The following is a 10,130-nucleotide window of genomic DNA, read 5'->3' as shown; positions in this document are numbered from 1 at the left end:
TCAGTTTGCCTGACTCAAGGACTGATTTGAACTTAAAACACTGGGCATTGTGGCCTGTTCAAGTCCCTAAACCAGCCCTTCTGGAGTGTAGTGGCATTTCCTTTGTCCTCAAATTAGTTCCCTCCTAGAAAAAGTTTTCCACTTTATTATTTTCCACTTTACTGTTAATATGACATATTTTTTGCAGCACATTATTAGACACATTATTGTATTATTGAGAGCATAATTTTACCAATTAAGACATGGGCCTGAAGACTAAAGCTCATGATCACAACTGCCAAGCACAGGAGCAAAATTAATTCTCATTAACTCACTGAACAGACACAACCCCACCCAAGCAGTATCATCACCTCTGGGAACTGTAGGGATGTAAGGAGTTCAATATTAATGTACATGTATAGTGTCCTATGCAAATGATATTCATTATTCATATTTCTGATTCAAAACAATCTTTCAGATGAACTAACATGTTTAAAATCATTGTGGAAGCCAACACTTTATGATCGTTCCTGCTCTAGCCGGGATTTTATATCTGGTAAGGATTTTCCGTCCCTGTTTTGTGCCTGATATCGCTTGACAATTTAGAGGAATAATTAACAAGTATAACAGAATAGCTTCCAGAATATATACTGGTATATTTTTTTTTTCCTCAGCACAAAATTAGTGTCATCATTGCTGCTCATCTGTCTGCATGCTGTCTTTTCTTACAATGTATTGATTACTTGCATCCATGGTGAGAAATAATTTCTTATGCCTTCACCATATAGGTATTTTTAATTTCTGTCTAATAAGCTCTTGCTGGTATTTCATGTTGTAGATACATTTTTATCACAGGGTGAATTTAAGCTGCCAGATTTCTTAACTCCAATACCTGCTCCTGGGTCCTGGTCCCAGACCATCTGCTCTGCACATGTGGCACATGTGCAAGTTCACCTCTGGAGAACACACAGGAACAAATTAACCAGTTCCCTCTGCAATGAAACTGTGCTGGTACAGGACATCTTCAGTTGCAAATTTATCGTCTTTTCTTATTAGCTCGGGATGTCCCCATTTATGTCTTCTCAGTTCTTTGGACTGCTCCTCTCCCAATTCATGTGGGGCTTATCCCACATGCTTGAACAGTCAGTGCCACTCAGATATATTTCTGTGCTCTCAAGAACCTGTTGGAGATTTGCTTGAGCAAGTCCACTTTTATGATATATGCAGTATAATAAAACATATCTTGACAGTGCTCTCAGACTGTCTGTTGTACTCTTAGAAAAGTAATAGCACCTTTCATCTCTGCTGGATATTTGTGATATCATTGAGATCAAAAGAAATAATGATTCCCATCTTTCCATGACAGACAAGTTTAAGCTTTGCTTACACCAGAGCAATTCAGTATAATTTTTTTATACTCTAGGATTTTTTTCCATATATCTAAAACTCAGTGGCAATAAGTCTGTGTGACATCTTTCTCCTTCCATTAAGTGACCATTTTGGTTTCATTTAGCAGAGATAAGTTCTGGTTCAAGAGACACTAATTTTCACCACTACTAAGGCCATTGCATACCACATTGTCTACTTTGTTAGCATAAAAACTTTAAAGTGAATATGGCTTGCACACTCTCTACACTTTATATTGGCATTGTGATATAAAGTGACTTAACTGCAGTTTCTAGAAGAAACCATGTTACTTTACTACAAATTACTATGAAAGTAGAAAGCTCTAGTAATGCAGTTTTGATTTTCTTCCCTTTTTATTGCTTTCAAATTCAGAAGCAGGTTAAAACCAGCAGTTCAACTCACACAGCTAGAGCTCCTGAATATAAAGCAACTTTAGATTCTTCCAAATTGGTAGAGATTTGAGAACTCGTTTCTGGCATTCACCAGTTTCACTTACACAGTTCTTGTAGTGCTCAAACAAAAGCTAAGCTAAATTATTCACTGTACTCCCAGGAGTGAAGAAACCTTGCATTTGCTAGTGACTGAGGAAAAGTCACAATGCAATTGGCAGAGATGCAGAAACATGTATATTTTGCCAGAAAAGGCACAGAGAGGAGAATGGAACAAGGGAAATATACAAATTATGAAATTATGGGAATGTCAGTCCATTGGATAAAATAATTGTTCTAGTTATATGTGTATAAATCAATGAATACATTAAAATTTTTGATATGATAACAGAATTTGCTATTAACTTCTATTAAAATTGTTAGTATCTGTTTTTAGGATAAATTACTCCCCAACATTTGCTTAAACAGTTTCATCTGAGTTTTTCTAAGGAAGTTGAATTAATTTGGTGCAAAATATAATGAGGCATGTGTTTGTATAATGCAAGTGAAAACAGGAGAATAGAAAAAAAATGCTGTCTGTTATTTAATCAGTCCCTTTGCTCAAGAGCAAATAACTGCTCAAGTGGTGAAGAATTAAGTTTCTAAGTACTTATACTAGCTGTTGTGACATCTGATGCACAAAGAAGAGACAGGACAATTGAATTTATTAAGGATTTATGAATCCAAGGGCCCAACTGACAAATTCTAGTAACATTATCCGAATTGCATTTCCATCAGAAATTGAATTGGGTGAGTTAAACTGATTTTTTACTTGTCTATTGATTTTGGTCTACTGACATTTTGCAGGGTCCTGGGAGGTGTACTACAATACCTTTGGTATGGAATATTTTTCTCTTTCTGTCCTCTGTAAAGAGGGTTGTCATCTCTGGACATCTATGCTCCTCTTTACATGGATTGGTTGGCCTATTCCCTTAAGTATTGTCAGCGTCCTTAAGTCTGTAGTGGCTCCCAACCATCATCAACCTTTCTATCTTGCTGCTCAGCAGACCTATGGCCTCTGCTACTATGCTGGGATTATTTTGCCTTCCTTTTCCACCATGAAAGTTCCAGAAGAATGTGCACTTCCAGCATATCATGATACAAATTGAACCTTTCGGATGGTTCTTAAACTGCCTGAAAGTTTGAGCTAAGGATCATCAGTGCATGAGGTGGCAGTTGGTGGCACAGGATGACTCACTGTGGTCTTTTGTGCCCATATGGCCCAGCACGGGTAGAAATGCAACTCATTGCAGTGCAGAACTAAAATTAAAGCCCTGAGATGGACTTGGGAAACAGTTAAATACAACAATGAGCAGTTATCCATTGCTAAGTCATTGTCCTCTGCTTCTGGAAGGCTCTGAATTGTGTTCCGTTGCAGGACAAGGGCACCACATCATGCACAAGAGTGTCTCCATGGAAGAGGACGTGGATATCTCTGTCATTCAGTTTGGGTCCTCAGAGGACAAAGATAACAGTGATGATTAGGCTGCTGTTGGTAAGGAAGGCCTGAGAACTTTCCAAAGAATCCTAAGTGTCTCTTTTTCTCAGAAGGTCTCCAGGATCCAGGAGCTGATGGCATGAATGCCTTTCACTTTCTGTTTGTAATAGGGAATTCTTTATAGATATTCCTCTGCCATAAACCCTGTCTAGAAAACAACACCATAGGCCTTTATGATCCAATGCTCTGAGAAGGGTGGGTTCGGATTCCTGTGTCACAGAGAGGCACAAATCCCACCAGGTATCCCAGGTTTCCCTTTTCTCGTTGCTTATATGCCACATTTTTGCTTTGCTTTGCCATTTTGGATGTTTTGTAAGACCCTTAGCAATTGCCTACAGCTGAGCTTTATAATTGCCATCCCCATCCAGCAAGTAAACTCTCACCCAGCATTCCATACACTCTTCTCAGAGAAGCAAAGAGCCTCCTGGCATTCCTCCTCTGCTTCTCATATTTATGCTTTGGAGAATCCTGTCACTCTGTCCCTGTTGGCTCCTGGCTTTCCTTCTCTATCTGAAGCTTTAATTTCTGACTTTTGGCCTCCTCTTTCACCTTCAAGTTGAACATACTCAGTTATATGTCACAAAGTCCAAGAAGGGAAATGAAAGCATAAACATCAAATCAGTATACTTTGTACAAAAGTCATGTAACAATACATGAGAGTAGTGGTTAGCCCCTTGTCTGCCTCCTTGTGTCTCAGATTGTCTGCTGCCATAGTTGATGATATCTGTGAATTACTGAAACTCTGACATGCCAGATGGGAAGACAAATTTGAATGTTAACTAGATGTAGTCAGAAAAAAAGCATTTTTATAGTTAGACCCAATCCCTTGCTAATGAAGTATTTTTTCCTGTTTATGACCTACTGTGATTACTACTGATGCATACTAAAATCTTTCCTCTCTTATTCATTATTGGCTTTGGCTATTTTAATTTTTTTGCTTGACAATATTCCATGTTCCACTTGCCCCATCCCTGCAGATGTTCAAGGCCAGGTGGGATGGGGCTCTAGGCAACCTGGTCTATTTGAAAATGTCCCTGCCCATGGTAGGGAAATTGAAATGAGATGATCTTTAAGATCCACTTACAACCCAAACGATTCTTTAATTCCATTATTTTATTTTCTGCTATAATTTGTACTTGAGATGTTTTCACAGTCACACAGTTGTCTCCATCATCTGATTACAAATTCCTGGATGGAAAGGCTTAGTTTCCAGACATTGACTGGTTATATGATGATTGATCTTAAACACCAAGGATGAAAAAACACAGAAGGAGACTAAGAAAATGAGGTTTATATAATTTGGAAGTCTTAAAAGTGGTCACCACTATCTCCCAGGACAAGGTAAAACTTGTTCCAGAACCCTATTTTGCAAATCCTAATTGAAAACAGTTATGCTGACACAAGTCCTGGAGTGTAGCAGGTTTTATTAACCTGAGAAATTAGTTCTTATGTGGTTATACTTACTATAAGATCTGAAGTGTGACTCATTTTTTTATTGTGCATTGATCTCAGGCAAAACTGTATGTCTCAGCCAAAAGTATCCTTAATATTTTGCATTATGTTTCTATTTATAATAGCTTAGGAGCACCTGCAAACAGGCTTAGGAAAAGCATTATTTTTGAGCATTAAAACCATGAATAAAATTAGTTTTTGTTGTCATAAACAGTGACCAAAAAAACAGAAAATGACTTGTTGTTCTCTTTGTAAAGATAATGCATACAGTGATCATTACACTTTCTAATAAATTTTCTACACATTACCAATAATTTTATTCCACAAGTTTTAAAGGAAATGCTATTAAAGAAAATGAGAAGCAATAACAATGGAAAATTTGTGCTTCTTATCTGAACTTCTTCCTTCACATTTTAGCAAATAGTGAATATGCTACTCCAGAAATTCCACTGGGAGGAGGTGTTGAGAGGATGTATTTGTGGGCAGATCTGTTTTACTTTTACAAGGTACTCTCTCATGTAGTTCACCAGAACCTGGGAAATCCCTACAACACAGGATGAGGATGATGAGGAGAGATAATACAGTAGCTGGTTAAGGGATGGATATAATTACCAGTCCTGAAACACTTCTGTGGATGTTCATTAGTCAGCCTTTTACAGGCTGACATGAATCACCTTGTAGTAGGCGCCTCTGAACTTCCAAAGCTATTGTTTTCTTGTATCTCTAGCATGATCACATTTCAATAAATGTCTTGAACTACCAACTTAAAGAACAGCATTTGAAATGTGTGTGAAGTCACTCCTGTGTTGCTGTCAGGATAAAGATGGACACAACACTTTCAAAGTCAAGCAGCAAAAGCTGCCCTTCAGTGTTCACAGCCTATTTTTACAGTCTTCAAAAGCCTCATGTTGAATTGGTTAGTAGCTTTCTTGCCACTCAGTTCATTGGTTCACAGGTGCTCATGTGTATATGTGCTAAGGCCCTCTTCTTCAACAGATGTTCACATTTTTTCTTCATGGATTCTCACGGGATAGACTTCTTATTTTCACAGGTGTCGGACAGTTTTCATGAGCAACGGCTGATGTGCTTGCAGGTTCTCATGGGACAGGCTAGCTGTTAGCTATACTCATCTGAAGTAACAAGGCCTGAACCATGGTCTTACAAGGCCTTTCTTTTGTAAGGTTTTACCTATATGTGACACTCCTGCTTTGATAATTGCACATTGTATTGAAATGGACAGTTCATCTCAAATTAATGGATTGATGTTTTGGAGGGAGTAAAACCCAAAGCTACAATATGCCTCTTAAACCATAATTTTCTGCTTTGCTGTCAGAATCACCTATACCTTGCCTGTCCACTCTAACAGACTGCTTGATTTGTATCAATCTTTTCCATAATACTCATGCTCTGAAATACAGATTTCTTTTTCCCCCGCCTGTGTCACATTGTCTAAGGTGAGTTCCACTCCAGCCACAGAAACAATGGGACAAGAGGGGCTCTGTCAAGAAAAACACTCACTGCTGCTGCTACCATTACTGCCACCCACCCAGATGGGCTGCAGATTTATCAGGAGTGAAGGCAGCTGCTAAAGATCCACAAGGAATAAGGTGTCCTTGGCCTTAAACTGTTAGGACAGTTTACTCTTCACAAGCATACTTCCTGTTTAGTTTGCATTGTGCTTAATATCCGAGGCTATGTGAGGTAACCTGTTTGGAAAGAAATACTATTAGCATAATCACTGTTTTATTAAAGCAGTGCTGTGAAGGCATGCTGTTGTCATTTACAGACAAATGAAAGATGAGATCTTTTTTGAGATCTTTCTTACATCAAAGAAATCAACATCTTCTTGTGTGTGGGTGCCACAACCCACACAGCTGGAATATTTTGGAGGACTAAAGTCTAAATAACATACTTTGTTCACGGAAGAACATGACATGGGTTCCAAGTACCCAGTAATGTGGTTAATACACAGCAATGCACCAACATTCTGGCTTTCTCTATATGATTTCCTTGTCTTCATTGCTGTAGTGAGTTGAGGGGAGTGAGTTACAGTTTAAAGGCTTTATGGAAGAAAATGTTAGAAACAAATTTTAAGCTGACACAGCTGCAATGAGACTGCAGAAGTACTCAGAAGGCAATAACTTATCAATGACTGCATGACACAGCTGCATGAGACCGCAGAAGTACACAGAAGCACTAACTCAGCAATGACTGGATTTTCTAAATAACTGGGAAATTACTGTAAGACAGCTTTGTGTTCTTCCTCATGAGCTTATGTATTCAATTACATGGTAGAATTTTGACTTCAGACAAACATTCTGTTCATAAACTACTACTGTAAACAAAAAAAGTATAAATTATGTCAATAATGCTGTTTTGTCTAGTTTTTTTCATTTCCAAGATGCATTTGAGAAAAAGACAAGAACTACACTTTGCCATTCTAAGTCTCAGAACAGAATTTATTGGTGCCATCTACTGGCAATTTAGTCCTTTTAAATTCCAACAAATTATGAATAATGTGTTTTAAATGCAGAATAATAAGAACATTATGAGCCTTATGACTGAATCAGCCAACATCAAACTATGTAATTGGTAAATCTGTAACATTAAATTACATCAGGTCAAACTTTGGTACAATGTTCCAACACTGCAATTCAATTATGAAGCTTTTAGATGTGTCAAGAGGAGAAAGCTCGTGTACAAGTACTCGTGTGCAGACTCCAAGCATTACCACCACACACATCCTCCTGTGTGTCAGAGGAAGGCTCCTTCCTGACAACTGCCACCGCTTGAGATCCCTCCTCCATAAAGCATGAGCACGTGGGGCACTAGCATGTTCACACAGCAGGTAAACATCCTCACCTTGCTGTTTGCCTTTGCTGGAGAGATGTCACCACAAACAATTGGATGGAGAAAATGGTGCTTTATCTCACAGCCCAGGCAAGTTGTGAATGTTTCTGCTGAGGGTGGGTTTAAGCAAGCTGGAGGGAGCATGGGCATGGAGGGGATGGCACAAAGCCTGTTGCAGCACATCCATTGCAACGATGGTGGGGGCAAGCAGAGCTTGGAAAGGACCTGCTGTGCGTGACTGCTGCATTCCCTTCTTGTTGAAAGACATCTGAAGATAACCTAGGATTTAAATAAGGCTTTAAATAACTCAAACTCTTTGCAGTAAAAATTGCTAAACTACAATTATTTGAGGCAGTGCCAGGGAAGATCAGCAAATCAATATTAACTGGAATGTTAACAATATCTCCAGTGCCAGGTAAGAAAAGTATTTACACATCTGAGTAGCTGCATCCCTAATCAGCAATATAGCTGAGCACATGCTTAAAATACTTAATTATACTTAAAGGTGCTTTGCTAGATACCAAAGAGAGTGCTCACATTCCCCACTCTGGTTAGTCAAGACCTTAATAGAGCCAGAAACAAATATATTTAGATCGCACTCTGAGAACCAGCCTCTGGAATAACTTGCTTAACAACTGGGTTCTGAGCAAAGAAAGTATATTAATAGAGTGACTGAAGAAAGGGTTCATGCTTCCTGTTCTCTGCCTTTTCCTGTCACCCAATAAAAACATGAGAGTCTTTAGGGAAGGAAAAGAATATTACTTAACCATATCTGTTTCTCAAAGATTTATGTAAAAAAACTGCATTCTAATGGAACAAACTAAGCCACAACTTTATATAATGCCTTAGTCAATGGAACTAGAAAGGAGAGTTCATTAGAAATCTGGTGGAGTGTGAATCTGCACTGAACATGCTTTGTCCCTTCAAGGTTTCAGTGTGTCTGATGGTGTTCCCAGAGCTGAGAGCAACTCTGCAACTTCAGCAAGGACTGATCAAGAACTTCCCAAGAAGAACTCCTGAAGAAATGGAGTGGGGAAACTGTCCCTTGCATGCTCCTGGGGCTCTCACCTCCAGATCCCTAGAGTATGTGGCCCTCCAGAGCTCATGAAAAGAAAAATGTAGTATTTCTAGGATAGGAAGAGCTACTGAGAGAGACTAGGACAGAAGATAGCTGGATGATGAGAAATGGAGCAATGACAAAGGATAATGTAGATGGGGGTCATCATACAGTAAAGTACATTAACTTCCACAATCTGCAAATAACATTTAATTTAGCATAATTTGCTTGTTTGGACAGCAAATTTAATTCCAGCTATCAAGTTACTCCATGTTCTCAAGTGGCAGAGCTATGTGGATATGCAGCAGGTAGGTATAATCTTCCTCATGATTCATAGAGGTACTAAAATGGTTTGGTGTAAGGGAATCTGGAGTAGATTTATGTTTCTTTAGGGTGACACAGGCAATGACACACAAAATATCTGCATGAATAGAGAGTTTCTAGATACTGTTTTCTGAATAACCACATGCAAGTTCCTGCTCTCCACACAAAATCCATGGAGGGATTCTCTGGATGAATGTGCCAGGCTGCACAGACTATCTAGGGGCTCATTAGAAGAGAGGCAGTGCTGCCTGAACATCATCAAACCATTCCTAAATCTGGTTTGCATGTCTTGGCATCTAGTGTTTCCTGTTCCAGTCCTGGAGCATGGAGCAACTTGCATGGCTGAACAACAACCTGATGAGACCTTGGATGGCTCCATGCTGAGAAATTTGGTCATCTCTGCTTAGTAACCTTCCCAGTTTCTATAGTTAGGTCTCATTAGCTCAGGCCTGTGCTTGTGAACACAGTTGGGCCCTACTGGCCAGTACTTGTGTGCTATGTGTGGTCTCAGCCAGCAGCAGGTGTGGGAGCAGTGGGAGGACAGTTCACACATCCTCGAGCCACGTTTCTGGAAGACAGCTGTAGTCCAAGCACCAAAGTCACCACAATGCTCCTCCTTCACTTGAACAGTCATTTCCCTTTGTTCTCACCACAGCGTCCCTTTCCTCAGCAAATATTTCTGATTACTTCTCTTTCCTTCATTAAATTCAATAGCTGAACATGAATTCCTAATATCAATCTCTTTTTCAGCTGTAGCCTCATCTACTGAGTGTCTGAACCCATCATGTCCTGAGGATTCAGGCTTTTTGCAGGACAGTGGCAGCTCGGGTGCCAGCAAAAGTGGCAGCAAAGGTAGCAACTAGGGTGGCAGCGAAGGTGACAGCAAGGGTGGCAGCAAGAGTGACAGTGAAGGTGGCAGCAAAGGGTGTCAGTGAAGGTGTCAGTGAAGGTGGCAGTGAAGGTGGCAGTGAATGTGACAGTGAAGGTGACAGTGAAGGTGTCAGTGAAGGTGGCAGTGAAGGTGACAGTGAAGGTGGCAGTGAAGGTGACAGTGAAGGTGGCCGTGAAGGTGTCAGTGAAGGTGGCAGTGAAGGTGACAGTGAAGGTGGCCGTGAAGGTGTCAGTGAAGGTGTCA

This window comes from Lonchura striata, chromosome 1 (assembly GCF_046129695.1).
Source record: "Lonchura striata isolate bLonStr1 chromosome 1, bLonStr1.mat, whole genome shotgun sequence".
NCBI lineage: Eukaryota > Metazoa > Chordata > Aves > Passeriformes > Estrildidae > Lonchura > Lonchura striata.
This window is presented reverse-complemented; position numbering follows the sequence as displayed.